This window comes from Pinus tabuliformis, chromosome 6 (assembly GCF_031772625.1).
Source record: "Pinus tabuliformis cultivar Carrire ecotype Pingquan chromosome 6, CPIR1, whole genome shotgun sequence".
Lineage (NCBI taxonomy): Eukaryota > Viridiplantae > Streptophyta > Pinopsida > Pinales > Pinaceae > Pinus > Pinus tabuliformis.
In genome coordinates this window covers 785,127,820-785,150,947 of record NC_142292.1, presented here as the reverse complement: position 1 = coordinate 785,150,947, position 23,128 = coordinate 785,127,820, and the positions used below count along the sequence as shown (strand labels likewise).

The 23,128-nt window shown below is 39.8% G+C and overlaps 1 pseudogene; it reads left to right on the top strand.

The window, feature by feature from the left end:
• The first annotated feature begins 7,498 nt into the window (after positions 1-7,498).
• LOC149261094 (scarecrow-like protein 32 pseudogene) overlaps positions 7,499-23,128 on the top strand; it is a 60,025-nt pseudogene continuing 44,395 nt past the window's right edge.

Here is a 23,128-nt window from a genome sequence, read left to right as displayed (position 1 = left end):
AAGAAACAGGGTGAAATCAGAATATGCATAGACCTGAGAAAGTGCAATGATGCATGCATTCATGACCCATTTCCAACACCATTTACAGATGAAGTTCTGGAGAATGTTGGCGGACATGAAGCTTATTTGTTCACTGATGGCTTCTAAGGGTACCATCAGATTAAGATTGTGTTGGAGGATCGCAAGAAGACAACCTTCACGATGAAGTGGGGATTCTTCCAGTAAATAGTGATGCCATTCGAACTAAAAAATGCACTCGCGATTTTTTCAAGAGTTGTAATTAGAACATTTAAAGAATTCATCCATAAATTCTTAGAAGTATATTTTGATGCATGGATTGCGCTTGGATTGGTAAACCTCCACGTTGCAAGTATGTGCCTTATGTTGGATACTTGTCATAGATACCAAATTTCTCTAAACTTGAAGAAATGTATCTTTTGTGTGCCTTATGAGATACTACTAGGCCATGTGGTATGTAAGAAAGGATTAATGGCATACTGTGCAAAGATATTAGTGATTATCAATTTAGAAGCTTGAAAGAATGTAAAGCAGTTGTGCACAATGTTGGGCCATACAGGCTACTATAGAAAGTTTAACAAGGTTTATGCACAATACTGAAGAAGCACACGACTTTCTGCTGGGATGAACAATTTCAACATAGTCTAGATGTATTAAAGGAAAAGATGGTGATTGCACCCATTTTGGTATTCCCAGACTGGAAGAAATAATTTCATGTTGACATGGATGCCTCTTCTATTGCGTTGGGTGTAGTATTGACCCAACTAGGTGAAGATGAGATAGATCACCCTATTTCATTCGCGAGCAAGAAACTATCAAGAGCTGAGAAGAACTATTTAACAACATAGCACAAAGATTGATGATGGTCTATGCGCTACAAAAATTCTGACATTACCTATTAGGCACACATTTCAAAATGTACACAAATCACTCCGCTCTTAAGTACCTGGTCAATAATCTTGTGTTGGGGGGGGAAGATCTGTAGGTCGTTATTGTTATTTCAGGAATATGATTTTGAAGTGATTGTAAAGCCTGGATGATTGAATGCACGTCTAGATCATCTATCTAAAATTGAGAGAGGTGAAGAACCTACTAATTTGGAGGAAGGATTGTCAGATGCATATCTCTTCATTGTACGCATCGTAGATAATCATTTTGCTGATATAATCGAGTTTTTGACTATTGGAATAGCCTCAGAAGGATACTCTACACAAGAGAAAAAGGAATTGGTGGTCCATGCATATGACTTCTCTATGATTGAGGGACACATATATAATATGGACACTGATGAAATATTATGCTGATATGTTCCATAATTTGAATGATCTATCATCCTTGTTGAAGCACATGAAGGAGCGGCAGGAGGACACTATGTAGGCTGAGAAACTGCGCAGAAGATTCTATGTGTAGGATTGTGGTGGCCAATGATACATAAGGATTCTAAGGTGTATTACAGGGCTTGTGATGCTTGTCAAAGGACAAGGAAGCCATTGCCAAGGGATTAATTTCCCTTAAATCCTCAAACTTCATTACAGGTGTTTGAAAAATGGGTGATTGACTTTGTGGGTCTAATAGAGCCACCAAGTAAAAAGAAAGGCATGTGGTACATTCTTACTACGACAAAGTATCTGACAAGATGGGTAGAAGAACAACTGGTGAAGGAGTTTAGCATTGCTACCATTACAAAGTTCTTGTTTGATTATGTATTGAAAAGATTTGGGTGTCCTAAGAAACTGATGAGTGATATGGGTATGCACTTTCTAAATGAAACTATTGCCACGATGCTCAAAGAATTTCAGGTTTATCATCAAAAGAGTACACCCTATCATCCTTAGGAAAATGGTACGATTGAAGCAATCAATAAAACTCTAGGAAACACATTGACAAATGTCTGCAACATGGAGAGGAACGATTGCGATGTGTGCATACCAATGGTCCTATGGGCGTATAGGACGATGTGTAAGAAGTTGACAGGACAAACCCTGTTCACGCTGGTCTATGGGATAGAGGCTAGGATGCCCATGGAGTATATTGTGTTCAGTTTGCTAATTGTAGCATTGACTGGTATAGTGGACCATGAGACTATGGAGGAGTGCCTCGTGTAGTTGATGGAATTAGAATAACACCGGTTTCTGCCAGGATTTCACCAACAGGTGCAGAAGGAGCGCGAGAAGGCTTGGAAAGATCGACGTATTAAGTTGAGCACCTTCAAGATGAATGAGTTAGTGCTACTATATGATATCAAGTTCAGCGAAGTTCCTTGGGAAGTTTCAAATGAACTAGTTGGGACCCCATGTAGTCAAGGATATTACAGATGGTGGCGCAGTTTAGCTTGCGACACTGAATGGGGATATTTATGGGACGAGTCAATGGAAGTTGACTAAATTTATATTAAGGGGATCATTCCCCTGCGCAATGACTACATGATGATTGGATAGTCTTAGTACTCAGGGCAGCTACAAGGAAGTACGGGACTATAAACTACATTACTCGAAGACTGGGAAAATAAAGTAATGGGGCTACGCGATGGAAGCTAGAAGTGCACTAGGAGGAGCTGCGCGAAGAGAGATGCGGCAAAGAGGATGGTGCTACGTAGATGAGTCCAAAAATAATGGTTGGATGCACTATAGCTGAATGGATGGAAAAAATCATGTTAGGAGGAGTAGGTAGGGTGCATTTGTGGTGCATATCTTTGGAAATCTGCCGCCAAAGATGCATTTATGAGAAGAAATTGGATGGAACAGTCAGATTTGAATTTGAAATCACCTATAAATCTAGCATGTTGGCCTACAGTAGAACACTTTGCCTTTTGAAAATCACTTGTGAATTTTTTTTCCTTAATTTTATGAACCGAGAATATTGGGAAGAAGGACGCGAATTTTTGTTGGGACAAAGAATTTTAGCATAGTCTATATGTATTAAAGGAAAATATGGTGATTGCATGCATTTTGGTATTCCCAGACTGGAAGAAAGAATTTCATTTTGGCTTGGATGCCTCTTGTATTGTGTTGGGTGTAGTATTGACCTAGCCATGTGAAGGTGGGATAGATCACCCTATCGCCTTCGCGAGTAGGAAACTATCAAGGGTTAAGAAGAACTATTTAACTACAAATCATGAAGGATTGACGATGCTCTATGCGCTGCAGAAATTCTAACATTACTTGTTAGGTGCAAATTTCAAAATGTACACTGATCACTCTGTTCTTAAGTACCTGGTCAATAAGCTTCTGTTGTGGGGGAAGATCTGTAGGTCATTATTGTTGCTTTAGGAATATGATTTTGAAGTGATTGTAAAGCCTAGATGATTGAACGTGGGACCAAATAATCTATCCAGAATTGAGACATGTGAAGAACCTTCTAATTTGGAGGAAGGATTGTTGGATGCATATCTCTTCATTGTACACATCGTAGATGATCATTTTGCTGATATAATCTAGTTTTTGACTATTGGAATAGTCCCAAAAGGATACTCCACACAACACAAAAAGGAGTTGGTGGTCCGCGCATATGAATTTTTTGTGATTGGGGGACACATATATAAGATGGACACTGATGAAATATTATGCCGATATGTTCCATAATTTGAATGATCGAGAATCCTCGTTGAAGCACATGAATGAGTGGCGAGAGGACACTATGTAGGCCAAGCAACTGCGCAGAAGATTCTATGCACATGATTGTGGTGGCCGACGATACGTAAGGATTCTAAGGTGTTTTACAGGGCTTGCAATGCTTGTCAAACGATAGGGAAGCCATTGCAAAGGGATGAATTGCCCTTAAATCCTCAGACTTCATTACAATTGTTTGAAAAATGGGCGATTGAATTTGTGGGTCTAATAGAGCCACCAGGTAAAAAGAGAGGCATGTGGTACATTATTACTATGACAGAGTATTTGACAAGATGGACAGAAGCACAACCAGTGAAGGACTATAGCATTGCTATATCTATGAAGTTCTTGTTTGATTATGTATTGACAAGGTTTGGGTGTCCTAAGAAACTGATGAGTGATATGGGTATGCACTTTCTAAATGAAACTATTACCATGATGCTCGAAGAATTTCAGGTTTATCATCAAAAGAGTATGCACTATCATTCTTAGGAAAATGGTACAGTTGAAGCATTCAATAAAATTCTAGAAAATGCATTGATGAATGTCTACAACGCGAAGAGGAACTATTGGGATGTGTGCATACCAATGGTCCTATGGGCATATAGGATGATGTTAAGAAGTTGACAGGACAAACCCCGTTCAGGCTAGTCTATAGGATAGAGGTTGTGATTCCCATGGAGTATATTTTGCTGAGTTTGCGAATTGCAGTATTGAATGGTATAGCAGACCATGAAACTATGGAGGAGCACCTCGTGGAGTTGATGGAATTAGAAGAAGACTGATTTCTATTAGGATTTCACCAACAGATGTAGAAGGAGCATGAGAAGGCCTGGCATGATCAAAATATTAAGCTGAGCACCTTCAAGATGAATGATTTAGTGCTACTATATGATATCAAGTTCACGAAATTCCCTGGGAAGTTTCAAATGTACTGGTTGGGACCTTATGTAGTCAATAATATTACAAATAGTGGTGCAGTTCAGCTTGCAAAACTAAATGGGGAATTATTTCCAGGAAGATTCAATGGAAGTCGGCTAAAGTTATATCAAGGGGATCATGCCCCTATGCAATGACTACATGATGGTCAGATAGTCTTAGTACTCAGGGCAGTTGCAAGGAAGTGCAGGACTATAAATTACATTGCCCAAAGACTGGGAAAGCGAAGTAATGGTGCTGTGCGAGGGAAGCCAAAAGTGGACCGGGAGGAGCTGCGCCAAGAGAGATGCGCCATGGAGGATGGTGTTGCATAGATGAGTCCAAAAATAGTCGTTGGATGCACTGTAGCTGAATGGATGGAAAAAATCCCGTTAGGAGGAGCAAGTAGGCTACATTTATGGTGCATATCTTTGGCAATCTACCACCAAAGATGCATTTATGAGCAGAAATTGGATGGAACGGTCAGATTTGAATTTGAAATCGCCTATAAATCTAGCATGTTGGCTTGCAATAGAACACTTTTCCTTTTAAAAATCACTTGTGAATTTTCTTGCCTTAATTTTATGAACCGAGAAGATTGGGAAGATTTTTTTAAATATCTAGGGCTAGATCATGTGTCAGAGATCTTCTGTAAAGCCTTCTTAGATAGAATCACTGCAAATAATCCTGTAGGAGCCTCAAGTTCTGAAGTCGTTGTCTCTAAAGTCGATGTCTCTGAAGCCGCAACCCCTGAAATCGCATCGAGAACAGAAACTACAATTTATGTGCCTAAGGCATCGAGGTCGCCTAGGCCAAACCATCTATTGCTAAAGAGAAACAGAAGAAACCACAGGTTGTACCGGTGAGGTAGTCACCGAGGAAGAACCCTACAGAAGTTCGACAAAAAGGAAAGATGGAAAAGTCAAAACATCCACATAAACCCCTGGATCTTGACAAAGAGGAACTTTGCAAAGGGGTTGAAGAGTTGGATGTTGAGGAGGGAGAGTCTATCACTAGGCTCCTGATGTATATCCCTATATGGAAAGGTGACGAGAAGGTGCCAAAGGATCCCGATAATGCTAAATTCATGGTCTCTACACTACTATTTCCATAAAAGGTGGTATTTGAAGTCATGCTCTTAGTGCACATTCCTGCACTAAAGATGGAGGATTGGGATTTAGCTGATCATGAGAAATTCCCCTAGCTGGTTCCAAATAAGTATTTTTCCAAGATCTATTACGAATAGATAAGGGTCACGTGGCTGGAGCCTATGAAGTTTATCGCGGGGGTTGAGAAGTCCAGATTGGTGAATATGATATGGGTACCGCATTTTAGCATAACCAATATCAACACAGTGTGAATACACTAATTACTCACATTGGTTCATGATAAGTGTGTCTAGCTAGGAGAACCCATCCCCATTACAGACATGCTAATCCACCGCATCACAAGGTTTCCCTATCTAGGGATGGATCCAACCGCAGAATTTGGAGGCAATATTAAGGCAAATAAACTCACGGAAATAATGAAGAGTGAGTTTGGCTTAGTGAAGAAGTTGCATGAATACTCTATTCGTTTCATCACAGTCAAGGCGGTGCAAGTTCTTAGATTTTGGCTTGGAAGGTCATGAGAAAGTGTCATGTGGATGAGGTTCCAGTGCTAGTCATTTCATTGGCTGCACAATGCGTGAAAGGGGTGCAGTATAACTGGGCATAATATGTGTGCAAGGGGTTTTTGTTGAATTGTCATCAAGCACAGGATGAAGGCAAGACATTCCACTATGCTTGTCTATTGTTGTTAATTTCCCTAGTTGCATAGACACTGCCAAAAGATAGTTAGGTCCCTCCACAAGATGCTGATTTACCATAGGCAATGAAGTTCTCTTCACTGTGGGTAACAAAGGACCCTGAATGGGTCATGGAAATGAAGATATTCTGGGTGTTGGTCGAGATAGACCTTTGCACGATGATCAGCCAAAGGCCAAGGCCGTCACCTACTCTATTTGAACAGTTGGAGGCCTACACTGAGTTCAAAGAAGATTTCAAAAATGTATCCACCCGCGTGAGGCAAGATCCTAAGAAAGTATGGTACAAGTTGTCGTATTGAGTCACTGATGTAGATATACAAGAAGTTGTGGGGAAATGTTTAGGTGAGTGGATGCAGCCATCAAATCTTGGTGCTAGAACAAGAAAGGCGGGGGAAAGTTCCTCCTTGTAGGCCATAGTAATGTAGAAGAAAAATGAAGCTAAGTAGGTTGTCGCTTAAGAGAAAGCATCGCAAAACAAGAAGGATGATACTGCCAAGGCAGCTGCTAACAGGGAGCGCGATGTGATGGAGGCCACATTCGAGGTTGAGGAGTCAACATCTCATCACTCTAAGGACAAGGAGGGTTCTGACATTGAAGGAGGTGGGAGCGAGTTGGAAAGAAATCCTTTTAAACTACAGAAGAGGGCTAAGGAGACGACTTCCAGACCCAAGAAGAAGAAAAAATAGGACAAGCATGTACATGTAGATCCTATGGTCCTCACTAAGGGGGCTTGGATGAAATCAGAGACAAGATCCATGATATAACGATGGAGTTTTGGACACAATTTGAAAAACAATATTAGCATGCACTAGGAAATGTGCAAAAGGATCTACACGAGTTTCATATTCAAATAGGTCGGCTTCAGGCCAGCCTGAGACAAGTGAGCGGGATTCAAGTGAGCCTATAGCAAGAAAGCACGATAGTGCTGGAGACAGACATGACTTTGGACCTTAGAGTTATACATTTACTAGTGGGATCATTGTGCAGAAAGGCAAATGAAGCAAACACCCATCTCAAACAGATCAAGGATGTATTAGACGACCTCAAGATTGGGAAACAACACACACTATCAGTTATCAATGAGGTAAATATGAGCAATGAGTATATCTTTGCAGAAAAGGCTTAGGAACTGAAGGAAGAGGAAGAAATGGCCACTCGAAGCTATAGTTTGGAGGCAAAAATTACACAAGCATGTAAGACACTGCCAGAACTTCACATTCCAGAAGATGCAGAAGCAACAAAAAAGATTCGAAAGTTGGTTGCTGCAGTCATAGAATGGAAGGATGAGATAGACCAAGTAACATTTGAGTTCCAAATGCAGATCTGAGAGCTCGAGTTGAATTGTAGCCAATCACTCTACCAGGAGCCTAGTAGTAGCATGGAGCAGTCATCAGGGAGAGCATGGCCACTTTGGATGAAACAGTCATAGGCTACACCATTTATCTTCGAACAAGAAATGGAATTATGGATGAATCTGTAGGAGGATCCAAACCTGCAGAAACGTGGCATAGATATCTGGGAGATGAAGAAAAATTTTGATGAACTCTGAACGACTGCATGCACTTTGGCGTCAGTCTAGCGCTTCACTCGATTACAAGAAGAAAAACAGCTATGAACAGAAATTGAAGAACTGCAGAGAAAAAAGGTTATCTTAAATGCCAGACTATAGCCATGGACAAAGGAAGCAAAGCAGCTCACAATGTTAGTCCAAGAGAAGTTGAAGACACTACAGTAGACACAAAGGATGACGTGCCTTGCGATAGAAGGCCCGACTATAGAAAAGTTGGTAAAGGAAGTGAAACAGGTCACGATACAGGGTACTACTAACTTACAAGTAACGAAGATGGAGTTTAGTGACCTCTCCAACAAGATAGATGTGCCAGCTGAGTGAATCAAGGGCGAGTCACACAATTTGTGTTGGGGGCCTGTTGGAAGGGGTCCATGGGGTCAATTGAGTCAATTTTGATTAAATTTTGTAGTTTCTTTTTGTAGCAAATGTAAAGTCTTCGCGAAATGTGGAAGCAGAGTGCGAAGCTAATAGAAGTCAAAGGGGCTTTATCCCTTAGTTGGGTAAGTCATAGATTTTTTTTGAGACCCGCCCATGGTCCATGAACCATGGTATTGTAAAGAAGATGCTATAAATAGATGAGTCATAGCGAGTCTAAGAACTAATAAATTGGTCAATAATATTTGTAAGGGAAAGGTGCTAGGGAAGGAGAGGCATTTTTCCCGTACTTAGGTGAAAAGGGAAAGATCCTACAGCTGAGTGTAGAAAGATCTTGGTAGGTACACTAGCTGAGTGTGTGGGCCCCTATGGCTGAGTGTGCAGGGATGAGAAGTCTAGAATTGAACATTTATACTTAATAGAGAATATTTTCAAACGATTCTAATGCATATGTGCCTTATTATTTACTTTTGTTAAAGTTTATGTAACTTCTCTATGTGATATGTTTTATATGAATTAATTCTTATTTACTGTGTGAAACTTGTAGATCTATAATTCTTATGCATGATAAGTACAATTAAGTACCTTTGTGAAGATCTGGAATTCATTTAGATAGATTTGTAGTAGGTTTTTGTTCGGAAGGGATAAAGTTGCACATAGGTAGATCTAAGCCATAACGACTTCAGGAACACATCACACAAGCCTCTGGATGAATAAACCTACCTCTAGCATCCCCCAATACTACTTTGGGTGAGACTGCAACCTGCGCTATGCAAGTTGTTGCCGAAATAGCCAACAGTTAGGGTTTTTTTAGTTGGTGCAGTTAACGCTAAAACTGGGTCATGCGCCATCAAAATAACAGAGGTGGTCTTCTGATTATGTTTCATAAGTTCTTTTAGTAATTTATGCTCTATCTTCTATCATAGACCCGTATGTTGCATTGATGCCAAGTGCTTGACGAAATGTCAATCCCAGTTGGGGATGTTCAGGTCTAATCCTAAGGATGGTTTTGAGTATTCAGTTTTGTTACCATGTCTTTGTATGATTCTGGAGGTTGTAGAAATCTATAGGTAGAGGCCTAGATTTTGGGCTAGAAAGGTGGCTCAAATGCCGGGGTCACTGGCATAGGTCTTCTGAGAAAATTCCATAGTCGTTGGCACAGAGGTGTATGCGAGTGACTTTGTGTTGCTGGTCACTGTGTTGCCTATAACATGATAGTAACTCTGGGTTAAAAGGATTAAATCAACAGTGGGACTTAGGGACATGTTATCTGAGTGGATGGCATGTCTCTTGAGGGTGTTTTATTGATGTGGATGGGTTTGTTTGATATTTTTCATTGATTCCATTTCCTTAAGGTCCCCTAGGATATTGAATCCCTTAAAAAACTCTCTCATCACATTTTTCCCAACTAATTGGTTGCTTGGGTGGAGCTGGAAGGAGGGGGTGTTATAGAGTGGTATCATAGTGTGGTTTCACTCTTCTTGGGTGAAGGTTCTTGGTCATGAATGCATTTTAGTTGCATGTGTGTCTCTTACAATTACATTTCATGTGTTTGTTTCATTGCATCATGTGGATCATGATTGTAGTAAGGTTGTCATTAGGAGCTTGATGTGATTTCGTGCGATGCATCGTTAGAATTTTATGACTGGTTTCATATGGTTATATGTCACTTATATGTTGATTATATGTCGCTTGAATACATCCTTATATGTCAAGTGCATTCTTGAATGATTTGATTACCTTTATCATTCTTATAGGTTGATTACAAGAATTGATCACTTATGGCCAACTACATGTGTTCTTATGCATGTTGATAGTTTCATGTGGAAATGTGTGCAATGGAGTAATGGTTGTTGTCATGGATGGAGTCACAACATGCATTGTTGATATGGCCTTGCATTGATGACTGTACCATAACTAGAATGATGCTTATGCATTTATACACGTATTTTTTGTATGTCTATATGTTGTTATGATTATTTTATACATGTATCATGTTCATTATATGATCTTGTAGATAAGATATCCTCCTTGAATTATGATAAGGTACGTTGGTTTATTGTGATTTGGTTTAGCTGGCATAGTATGATTTGCAGGAAAGAGATTATATGGTTAGAAAGGTGGTAAAATGCATAGAACCTCCCTATGCATCAGATGGGCAACGTGGTGTGGGGTACTCTTCTAACTTGGAATACACATTGAGAAGCTTGAAGGAAGGAGTTGCAAATAAGACAATGCCAAAATCATGTAGGCACAAAATAAATAAGAAGAGCTGAATGTGATACTACTTCAAAGTTTGTTAGATTTGGAGCGATACGAAACACTTCAGATCAGCCATGGACATGAGGACAAAACTAATGGGGCATATGGAAGTATCTCTCCTAGTATACATAGGTCATATAGAACTGACATGATCATAGATGGCGGGATGTTGGACACTTTAGATAGGAGAGGTGATTGACACAGTTACTATTCTAGTCTTGGTTCTGATAGACATCATGATTGTCATCGTCATCATCCTTACAAGAGGAGTGATGGGGGATACTTTCCAAATGAGTTTAAGAAGGTAAATCCACCTACCTTTCATGGAGAGATGAAGAAATCATAAGATGTAGAAGCATGGTTGCTTTGTATGAAGAAATTCTTCTGATTGCATGATTATTCAGAAAACATGAAAGCAAAGATAACCACTTTCAGTCTCATAGGTAAAGAAGATATTTGGTAGGAATACTTGAAGAATGTCAAAGGTATACATGAGGAGGATTTGACTTGGCATGCATTTGAAACACTCTTCAAGAATAAGTACTTTTCAGAGAGGTATTATGATGACAAAGCTAAGGGTTTTTATGAGTTCCGTATAGGTTCTATGATAGATGATGAGTATACTAGCATATTTTTTGATTTGTTGATATATGCGCATTACCCCAGGGAGGAGAATGCCAAGGTTCAAAGATTCATCAGTGGATTTCCAGTTGCATACGGAGACTAGATTTAGTTCGATGAGCCTAAATCATTGGAGGAGGTCGTTCGAAAGTTGAAGCATTGTTATGAGTAGTCAAAGCGCAAAGTTTAGCCTAAGGATGACTCAAAAAGAAATGAGAAAGCTAAAGGAAAATTGGCATGAAAGAGAGGAATACCTCAAATTTATGCAAATGAGAAAGAGAAGCTAGTTCCTTACAATAGATTCAATACAGTTGAGAAAGGACGCGGAGAGAAGCAGTCTAGAGGCGATGGTAGGGAACCATTGTAGTGTTGGATATGTCATAAGGACCATCATAAGAGGGATTTTTCACAGTATCAGAGTGGTGATAGACCCTAGATCTATAGTGCTTAGGAGACACATACAGTTGGTGATGTTGGTCATAACATTCCTCTGATCTATACAACTGTGGAAAATAGGAAGGCAAATCATAAGGCATCGGTCATTAAGATGGATGGTAAGATTTTTGAACAAGTCATTTCTATTTTGATTGATCTTAGATCTAACTATAGTTATATTAATCCTAACCTCGTGGACAAGTGTGTTTTGAGAAAAAAAGTTCATGTAGAATCTTGGCTAGTACAGTTGGTTACAGGTACAAAGAAGCATGTTCACCATTGGGTACGAGCTTGTGAATTTGAGTTAAATGGTATGCCTACATTAGCAAATTTGAATGTATTACCATTGGGTTCGTATAGTATGGGTTTTGGTATGGATTGGCTATACCATCACAAAACCAAAGTGGATTGCTTCAACAAGGCCATTAAGTGTGTGGATATGTTGTAGCAGCTGCAGCAGCCTCCAAATTTTTTTCTTGCATTCAAATTTAAGAGATTTCCTTGTTTTTTCCATTGATGGTTGCAAACACTAGAGCTCATCCCATGACCTCTTATAGAGTCTTTCACCCGTTTTGCTTGTTTGACAAAAGATTGTATTTTGGCATATTGATTTCTTTGTCATGATTGTGATCATTTTCTAGCGATTTTGAAGGCTTTTATTTGTGTATTTGGGTTGTCTTTGGTATGTGAACATACATCATACTCACACACAAATTTGTAAGCACTATCACAAAAGTTTCATAACTGTTGTGTGAAGGTATATCTCAAGTTTCACTCATGTTTCTCTCAGCTCTAAGATAGTCTCACCGAGGGCATGTTTTGTCTTATTTTCCTCATGGTCTAAGTTGTCTCCTCATCAAGATTATGCTATGTGTGTGATCACGATGTCAAGCCTACACAAGTTCACTTGCCTCCCACACTTACCCATTTTCCTAAAAATCAGTCCCACCAGACAACCCTATCCCACTAGACCCCAACTAAGATACACTGTGCAGTCTCATCCCTTAGTGACCTACTCTATTTCCCAGAACTATGCATTTATTAACGTTGTCCTCCAGGCCAGTTTCACTGCACAATCCCGGAGGTGAGAAAGTTGTCTTCCTCCTCAAAACTGCGCATAAACTGCCTACATGCCCAATCTGAATTGTGCATTCTGCAAGAATAGTCATCAAGCTTCCTTTCTAGCTGCTTAAGCCCTATATTGCATAAAATCCTGTTGCTGGACTACTCTCCGAAATTGTGCAAAAATACCTAGATGGTCCTCTCCCGCCTTGTTATTTCTTCTACTTGGAAACTGCGCAGAAATTCCAAGATGGTCCCCTACTTCCCTGTGATGTTTTCCTTTTGAAAACTATGTAGAACTGCCCATATGGACCTCTACATCCTTGTCTTGTCTTTTGTAGAAGTGCCCCTGAGGGTCCCACCTTGTACTTGTCATTTGGGTCCTTCACTACACAATTCTGCCTCCCAGTGTTCACCATGCATTTTTCCCAGACAATGAAGACTATGCCTCAAAGTTCCTCAACCCAGCCTGAGCTGCAAGATGTGCTATCTCAATGACTTTTCTTCCCTCCCTGTCAGCTAGAACTGCACATTGTGTATTTTTTGGGCCCTCTTCCTAGCCTGTCATCTATCTCGGACCCGGAACATGAAAATAATGCATAATGCTAGACTAGGAGGTTTTGGATTTGATGTCGTCCCAGCATGAGTGAATTACAGGAACATGTACACAGATGGATCATGGTGATATGATGAACTAGATAAAGAAGGAGTGCACATGCTAGAAGACTTACTTGCAGCAGGATGAATGGCAAAGCACATCAAGTAGCAAGCAAAAGGAACACATGCATTGAACCATCTTGCAAGACCAAGACTAATGAAGACCCCGCAACACTAAGCCATGCAAAGGAGAAGACAAAAGACACCAAGAGTACATCCATCACTTAGCATCGCAAAAAATTGACACGGACACCACAGTCAACTAGTACATGTCAGCAGTATCATGTCATGTTGTGTCATGAGTTATCTTGGCCACATCGCCACTACATGCAATATATGTTGTAACTGAATATAATGTAATGTGGAATTCCAATGGATGCACAAAAGAAGTTGAAGAGTCATATCAGTTGAAAATTCATGGTAAGTTCAACAGTCATGGGGGTAGTCCAAGAGTCACAACGGTCAACATCACCCTTGGCTATACCCCTCCCATTGTATGAGCAAGGGATTTTCACCATGGCTCCTCCCACATAGCCTTAAGAGTAGAAAGTTAGTTCTTTGAGGAGTGAGGAGTAGCTCTAACATCCCACTACTAGGACTAATGATGTATGGTGTACAAATGTGTCTTGGGAGATTTTCTTAATACATAAGCCTATTAAGGCTAGCATGTTTTCATGCATGTTTTTTATATGTTTGTAAGACTATTATTTCGACATTTGTAATGAATATTTGTTTCGCATGTACTAAGATAGTTGAACATTTCAATTTTCTTAGTACTTACATTGTTGGCAATGTGATGTACTAGTTATCACCATCATCTCGTCCCTGTGGACTACTACGTGGGATACTAGACAAACTACCTTTGTGTACTGATTATCACCACTATCTCATCCCTGTGGACTACTCCGCAGGATACTAGATAGACTACCTTTGTGTATTGGTTATCACCACTATCACATGCTTGTGGGCTACTCTAGGGAATACTCGATAGACCATATTTTTTTTCAGCTTCCAATGACCATCACATCCATGTGGACTACTTCATTGGGTGGTGTTCGTGTTGTCCCCTTCACTTCAGTTTTAATGGCTACTACAACTGCTGTGGACTATGTCACTACATGATGGACAAAAATTTATGGTTTGTTTGTGTCTCTTCCTAGGTGGTATTATTACCTCTCACTTAGAGGCTCACTTTACTCTCTACCTTTGCAGCAAGAGAACCGAGACACAAGTTACATTACGCACTCACCAGGCATACTTACCTCAATTTTTGAAGGCAACAACATAATAGTCTCATGTGTTCAACAACGTGAGCTAAGGCAAATCTCCAAGTAGATGGTAACCGGGCCATCGTACCGGATGTGCCTCCTACACCAAATGTTGTGAGGTATAATTGGGATGTCATACTAGGGAGATCCCCTGAATGTTGGCAGGTCCAACACCATCAACATTTCTGGTGCTAAAAGGAGGGCCACATGACAGGCTATACCCGTAGAGTCTAGCTTGAATCTCCTTTTTTAAAATGGATCTTCTCGAAATCATAGTTCTGGTATGTTTTTCGAAAAATCCTAAATGTACCATCCCTGCTGAAGTTAATCATGATCTATCCAAGTTGAAGTTCAATGGCGAGGGTGAATCATCTTTTCCTATGCATGTGCTTCAAGTTATTACTCTCTTCCATCATCACCAAATACATTCCCAAGATGTCTGGGTTGTACTACTCGCCCCCACATTTGAAGGTCATGTTAAACACTTGTGTCATACATTACCCTTTACCTCTATCGATACATTTGATCAGCTTTTCGTGATGATGGTTAAAACGTTCGATGAGTATAGCCACCAAGATCTTTGTAAAAAATTATGTAGTCTAAGAATGGAGTTGGACAAATCAGTTGAGTACTTTGTTGTTCGCTTCCTTCACCTCTACTGCGAAATTCAAAACAAATTTTTAACTCGGATTTCTTGAGACAAGAGTTTAGACACTTGGTTCATGTTTCCAAATACTCTAAACCCCCTGATTTTCCTTCCTCCCCAACCCTTGCAAATCATGAGGCACCTCAAATTAGAAAGGAGGAGCCCACAACCCCATTTTTTCTTCGCCCCCCTCCTTTTTTGGTCCCCATATGGGTTCCCCCTTGTGGTGATTATGAAGTTGAGAAATCTAGGTAGCATGTCCTCAACCCATCTCCTCATTCATCTCCCACTTCAATGTAGGAAATTATAGAATGGCTCAGGAAGCTTGCAATGAAGACTCCCTCCTTCATTCCAGAAGTGGACGTCATTGTTCAAAACTCAAGCCTTGAATCTAATATTCATCTCTGCCATTCTCTATCATCTACAAGCCATGACTTATTGTACCATGACTCGCTTGATCAACCCGCTTCACCAGTCACTTATTCGTATTCTCTTGATTCTGAAGCTACTAGCTTAAATTACAATTAGATGCAAGGCCATCACATTACATAGGCAGAGGATAATAAAGGCAAGGACAATATAAATTTTCCCTCTTTGTTTCAAAATTTTCCAAATTAAAACAATGACCTTCCATTCTTGAATGAATCTCAATGTGCTAATCTTGGTAGAACGTCCTATACAATTGATTCTTTCGATCAACCCCTAGTCTTGGGAAGTCATCACTCCCATTATTTCATATGCCATGACGAATGCCCAAGTAGATCATGTGATCTTCTATTTTCTCATGAAGACTCTTACTCAGATCTAGAATGTGCTCAAGTGAAAGAAGATGTCCATATCAAAAATTCCTCTCCACCCTACTTTCCCTTGTATCCTACCATTCACAAGGCATCCACATACGACAAAGATGCTCCATGTTCTCTTTCTTATTTATTCAATCAACTATTTCCTAATTTGACACAAGACAGTGACATTGTCCATCATAAAATATAAAATAGTCTAATCACATAGGACTCTTACCACTCCTCATCATCTCTTATATTACATGAAGACAACTCATAAAATCAGCTTGCTCATGCGATCTCACCAATTCATTCATATTTGGATGTACCATTAGAATAACCTCCTCAATTGAGAAATATGACTATTTTTGAAACCTGTGACAGGGATGGTTGTCATCCAGAAATAAATTTTAAAATTATTAGCAGCAACCACTCTCAAGCCATGTGTGATCTGATTCGAGTTTCAAAATTTGATTCTACAATTCTGGAATGTTCTAGGATGTGCCAGGTATTCGAGACACTTCAACGCCCGTTGATGGTTATATTAGGACTTTGCGACTCTGGTAAGCCCCCCAAACCAAATCAGATCTAGTTTCTCATACACAATCCATTTATCTGCATTGTTGCACTTGATATGAATTCTTGTGTAAAAAATGTTTGGTGTTTCGGATGTGATCGCTCAAATTTTCAAAATTTCAGTTATCACTGAATTCACAAATCTATCACAATGCATCCATCCTCTTGCACATCTCTCACATCAAATTTAGGTTGGGAATGTCTGTCTCTCATGGTCAACTCCTCTGTCTACTTATGAACCTTTTATTGCAAATATCTCCTCTCATCATACCCCTAGGTGATGATCAATGCACTAGCTATGACACAAATCAAGTTCCACTCCATTAACCATGTTATCACTCAGGTTGTCCCTTAGCTCCTTGAGGGATACGGCCGAGGTAAGCACAAACCAATCTTTGGACTGCGGGTGCTACCCACTAGTAGTCAGAGAGGGCTCTCTCTTTAGGATTTAGCTCTTGTTGATGATGATTTTATGCTAGTTATTGAGTACAAGGGGTTTTGTTTTAGTTTTGGTGGGATGGATGATGCTTTCAAGTAAAGAGGCAGGGATAGCATGAAAGTTTTAGAACCATTGGGCGTGGAGTCAAGGAGTAGGATTGCTGGTGCATTTTCTTGGTCATAAGAGGGAATGTGGAGCAAGCTAGCTGCACATGAAACAATCATTCAAGCTAAAGGATGGAGTGAAGGCTATGAATCAGAGGCAGTTAAGAATCTCTCGTTCAACTTAGTAGAGGGAAGGTGAATGAGCTCTATCTAGGAGAAGTAAAGAATCCCTAGATAACTATCAAACATTAGTGAATTAGGGGAAATATGAGCCACAGGGAATTCATATTCATTTCTAATTCAAATGACACGACGGTAGTAGGCTGATGCGGCATGGTGACGTCAGCATGACGTGGCATTGACACAGGAGGGGGGAAGGCGGTATCCAGTTTCGAGCGCACCACTTTTCTGCGCAGGTGGTTTCGGAGGAGGGGGCTCCACCACAGCCGAGAGGGTGACGCGTGGCGGGAGTACGATGAGAAAACCACCCATCTCCCGGGCGTTAACCCTCGGCACATCGGCGTATGGGAAGACCCGCCAACCGTTGATCTGTGGCGCACTAGATCTAACGGCCGATGGGAGAGACAAGGCGGCGGAGGGTTAAAAACGGGGCCCGTGCATATTTTATTATGTGTTTTATTCATACGGTGGGGGGGAAACTTTAGGAGAGTGGGTTTTTGGGTTAATGCGGCATGGGTGTGATTTGAACCAACTTTATCACAAAATATGAACGCGGATGGGTTAAATATAGGTCCTAGATGGACTTAATATTTCCCCAAACTTGATAATTATGGCTAAAAAATTCCAAGGGTTGGGAATATGTATGTAGGGGAGTTATTAACACATTTTTAGTAGGGGAAAGGGAGATAGATAGGGAGCTACATAGTAAAATTAGTAGTTAATATGACAAGTGATCAGAAAGTGCTAAGTATGGGAATATTAGGCTATTTTATGGGGAAAAATGATTCATAGAGGAAGTATGAACATGCCTTGAGCAAAGCAGATCTTTACCAAGGCAAATGATATGGAAAATGATGAAAGTAAGAGGTATCAAGAAGATCTTGACCCCTTCAGGGAAGTTAGTGAGTGATTTGGGAAATGAGAAGAAGGGAGAGTTAGACATGCCTCACTTGAGCTCCTCCGAATGGAAAAGTGCATCATAACTGTGATCTGTGAAGGTATAACACCTGAAAACATGAAATGGATTACAGAACATGATTTTGCAACCACAAAACTACCTACCCAGCCTACTTACCTAGCATTTTTTCTTCTTTCTGCATAGGTGCACTTGGACTTGCAGACCCAGATTATCCTTTTCTCTTTTTGATGTCCCTCTATCTAAGTCTACACTTATTTCTTCCAAGGGCCCAGATTAAGCAGTTGGGCTCCTTTGTTTCTCTACCTATATATAAATATACCAAGATTGAACTGTTTGGACAGATAATGACTCTCTATATTCTAAAACAAGAAATTGAAACCTAGGGAAGCCAAGATTATGGTGTTTGGACTTCCCTTAACAGAAACTTCTTCAAAATTGGATAACTCATCAAAATTGGGATACAATAGTGGCATTTAGACTGGCACACTTTCATGGCCTCTTCTTTGGCCTCTTTTCAGGAAATATGGAGCATTGTAGCATGCAAAGTATGACATATTTGGCATGTAAAAATGTCAATCATGAAAGGTGAACACCTGTTGCAACAGGAGGCTAACAGTGGCTCCACTTGGGGGTGGCTTCTCCTTGTGAAAAGCCAAGAACAGCAGGTGAGACTGCCTTGATATTCTATTGTTTCTGTTGACTGAAGAATTTCCTTGTGTTGGCTGCTAAAAATGTGAAACTCTAAAATAGGAGCAGCCATCTGCTTCATTAAAATATTGTGAAATACATAGCACTGCCTTCTTTCTTCTGTGTTCTTGCTATTATATACCATATTTATTGAGCATTGCCTTTGAATTACAGCCAAACATGGATCCAAACTGATGTATTTCCCTTAGCTTCTAGTCTAGAAACAGTTGTTGATGTGAAACTAAACAATGCTCCTCTCTTATTGATACTTTTTGATTGGATACTGCAAACTGCAACCAATTTTCTTTTATCATGAATTGTTGTGATATGACAGTGCTACTCCTGCTGTTTTGCTGAGACTAATGCAGAGATAGAGCCTTAAGAATGGAGTACTTGCACTGGCTGTGTCTTAGCAAACTTTGCTGCTGCTCCTCTAACACTCAGACTGCTAAAAAAATAAAACAAAGTGCTAATATATACAAATATTAATGTACAAAGAGATATGTACAGAGCTACATTGTACCCATTAATAGGGATCATGGTAATGTTTTAGCATTTGACTGTTAACTGGGCCTTCTTCAACAGTGCTTCCCTCTACAGACTTGAGGAAATATGTGTTATTTCCCTAAACAATAGAAATAACAAATGGCCCTTTCCATAAAAAATCAAATTTTACATGTTTGCCCTTGTCTTCTCTTCGTGAGTCCCACCTTAGAACTTTGTTGCCAATGTAGAAATCCTCAGCCTTAGCTCTTTTATCAAACATCTTTTTGAGTTTCTCTTGCAATATTTGAGCTCTGTTATAAACTTGCTCTCTGGTTTGCTGAAAATCAATGGTCTGATTGATTCTTCTTTGAATATCATTTGGTTCTGCTTGGATCTCTTGCAAAATTTTCATGATAGGAGTGCCCAAGGAGGATGGAAACGTGGCCTCCATGCCATACAACAACTCATAAGGGCTCATACCAATGGATTTTTTTGTTGAAAGTCTGTCTGCCCATAGGGCATTTGTGAGCTTTTTATGCCAATTCTTCTTGTTTTCTTCTAAGACCTTCTTGATAATATTAATCAGGCTCTTGTTAGATGACTCGGCCAAGACATTACCTTGGGGGTAATAGGTTGTGGAGTGGACCAAGTTAATGTGAAATTTATGGCAAAAACTGATCATCTTTTTGGATTTGAAAGCAGCGACGTTGTCAGTGATGATCTTCTCAGGGCAGCCAAATCTAGAAAGGACATTGCACTTAAGGAACTAGATAATGATGGAGTCATTGGCCTGTCTGCATGGGATGGCTTCAATCCATTTAGTGAAATAGTCGGTGGCTGTTAAAATCCACTTTTGCTGGCCTGAGGAAGAGGGATGGATCTCTCCAATGAAATCAAGACCCCATTGTTGAAAAGGTTTCTCTGTTGAGATGGGCTTAAGGGGAAAGGGTAACAACTTTATTTTGCCCTCAAAGATTTGGCATTTATGACATGAGATAGCAAACTTCTTTATATATGCAAATAGAGAGGGCCAATAGAAACCAACCCTTAAAATTTTATCAGTAGTGGACTTCCAATATAGATGTCCTCCACAGTCCCCTGCATGGAATTCTTTCATGACATTGTTAGTTTCATTCATGGTTAAAAAATTAAGCAATATACCTTCATGATTTTTCCAAAATAAAGCACCATCTACGACACAAAACTTTGAAGCCTTCATTTTTAAAAATCTTTTCTTGGTTCTGGACAATCCTGGGGGAGCAAACATGTTTAACAATACAAAGCATATATCAACATACCATTGGGATTGCAAAAAGGTTTCACTGATCTGTGGAGTCGCCAGCTCCTATTCATTGTCCAGTTGGTTGATGTCTAAGGCTTGAAAATTTGTTTCGGACATCAGTTTGGCTAAAACTTGTCCCTTTATGAGCTTGGTTGGTTTAATTTCTATGTCATACTCAAGGATGTTAGCAATCCGTTTGCCTCTTTTTCCTTCTAGCCCCTCTTGGGTTAATATGTCTTTTACAACAACATTTGGGACATAGGCAATCACATGCGAATACAAAATGTAAATTCGGAAATCTTTGATTGCTTTAACAAGGGCATAGGCTTGCTTCTCCATGATTTGGTATTTCAACTGTGCATCTCTTAAGGCTCGGCTGAAAAATGCAATTGGCTTTTCAGCTCCCTGATCATCCTTTTGCAAAAGGACAACAGCTATGGCGTGCTTAGATGAAAATGAAAATATGATGAAATATTTGTCAAATTGAGGATTGGTGAGGACAGGGGCTTGGGTAAAGGCAGTTTTGATACTCTCAAAGCCTTGCTTGGTCTCAAGAGACCATTTTACCTTAGCATCCTTTTTTAACATGTTGCTTAATAGTCTTATTATCTTGGCTAGGTTTGGAATAAATCTTCTTAAGAAGTTGATTTTTGCAAGGAATGCTTGCAATTCTTTTATGCATCTTGGATATGGGATTTGGAGGATGGCTTGGATCCTTTCCGGATCTATTCTAATACTGTCTTTTGAGATGATATGGCCAAGGAGTTTTCCTTCTTCAAGGCCAAAGAGGGATTTCTTGGGGTTCAAGGAAATGTCATATTTCCTACATGTCATGAATATTTGCCTCAAATGTTTTAGGTGCTCTTGATCAGATTTGGAGAAAGGGGTTAAGTCATCAAGGTAGACAACTAGGAAATCATGTATTTCCTTGGCAAATGCAATATATATTGCCCTTTGAAAGGTAGCACCATCTTTTTAAGTCCGAAAGGCATCTTCACATACTTAAATGTTCCCCATGGTGTGGTAAAGGCTGTCTTGTCTTGGTCATCCGGGTGAACCAGTATTTGATTAAAACCTGAAAAGCCATCTAGCAAAGGTATTCTAGATGACCCCACTACTCTTTGTAGGATGTGGTCCATTTTTGGCAAGGGGTAGTGGTCTTTTAGGGAGACTTGGTTTAAATATCTTAGGTCTACACATAGCCTAATCTCACCTGTCTTTTTTCTTGTGGGAACAAGATTGGATACCCATTCAGAGAATCTGATGGGTGCTATGATACCTGCTTCAAACATCTTTTTCACTTCCTTTTCAATTAAGGGAAGGAGTACAGGATTAATTCTTCTAACTTTCTGTTTGAAGGGATTTTGGTTTGGTTTTAAGGGAATGGTGTGTTGGATCACTGACGTGTCATAGGACTTCAAGTCCTCGTAACTCCAAGCAAATACATCTTGGAACTCTTTGAACAAATCAATATATTTGGGTTTTTGATCGGGTGGTAAAGTTTGAGATATTTTGATCATTTTGGGCTTGTCTGCTGTCCCAATGTTGTGTTCTTCTACAACAGTGTTTAGGGGCTATATTTTTGGCTTTTTTGGAACATCATTTGCATCAAACATATCTTCTAATGGAGTGAGGTGAGCAGGGAGAAAGTTATCTTTCAGATCAACGATCTCGGCCTCTGTTTCTATTATATCCTCCAAATGCATCTGTTTCAACTCTTCTATGTTTGCATTGTCAAAAATAGTTGGGTTTAGGATTTGCTTGGCTGTTATAGCAGTTACAGCCTGCTGATTTTCATTTGTTTACTGTTTTTCATCCGTCATAGCATCCATGTCAATGTTAATATTTGAAAACTCATGCTCAAGAGTGAGGAAGTTGTTAATCTGGGCATCACTTTCAAACATTTTCCAATCTTTAACATTATTTGGGATAACAGGCCTATGTTTTATCTTAGCAGTAAAATTGTGATTTGGCTCAAAGGGAAGCCTGCATGTACTAGCAAAAGTGGCTAGGCTATGTGCATGAATGTTATGATCTCTTGAAATCTTGGCAAGCTTGGATTCAGTGAATGCATTGAGTATATTAATAGCAACAGTCCTATAGGCCCTCATTCTATTGTCATTGGTAACAAAGTTGCCTTTCATTTGTTGTATGATTAAATCAGAGTCACCTAGAATAGACACTTTTGCAGCTCCTAGAGCTTTGAGCAGTTTAAGGCCTAAAAGGAGAGCCTCATAATCTGCCATGTTATTGGTGCATTTGAAATTTAGTCTGTAGGCATGACCTTCTGCATGATTCTTATGTGTATTGTGAATCCAAACACCTGCCCCTGCTCCTAACATGTTAACAGAGCCATCAAACTCTAAGTACCATGTGATTTCTTGCTTGTGGTTAGTATCAAGAGTTTCAGTCACTTTAGGATTGGG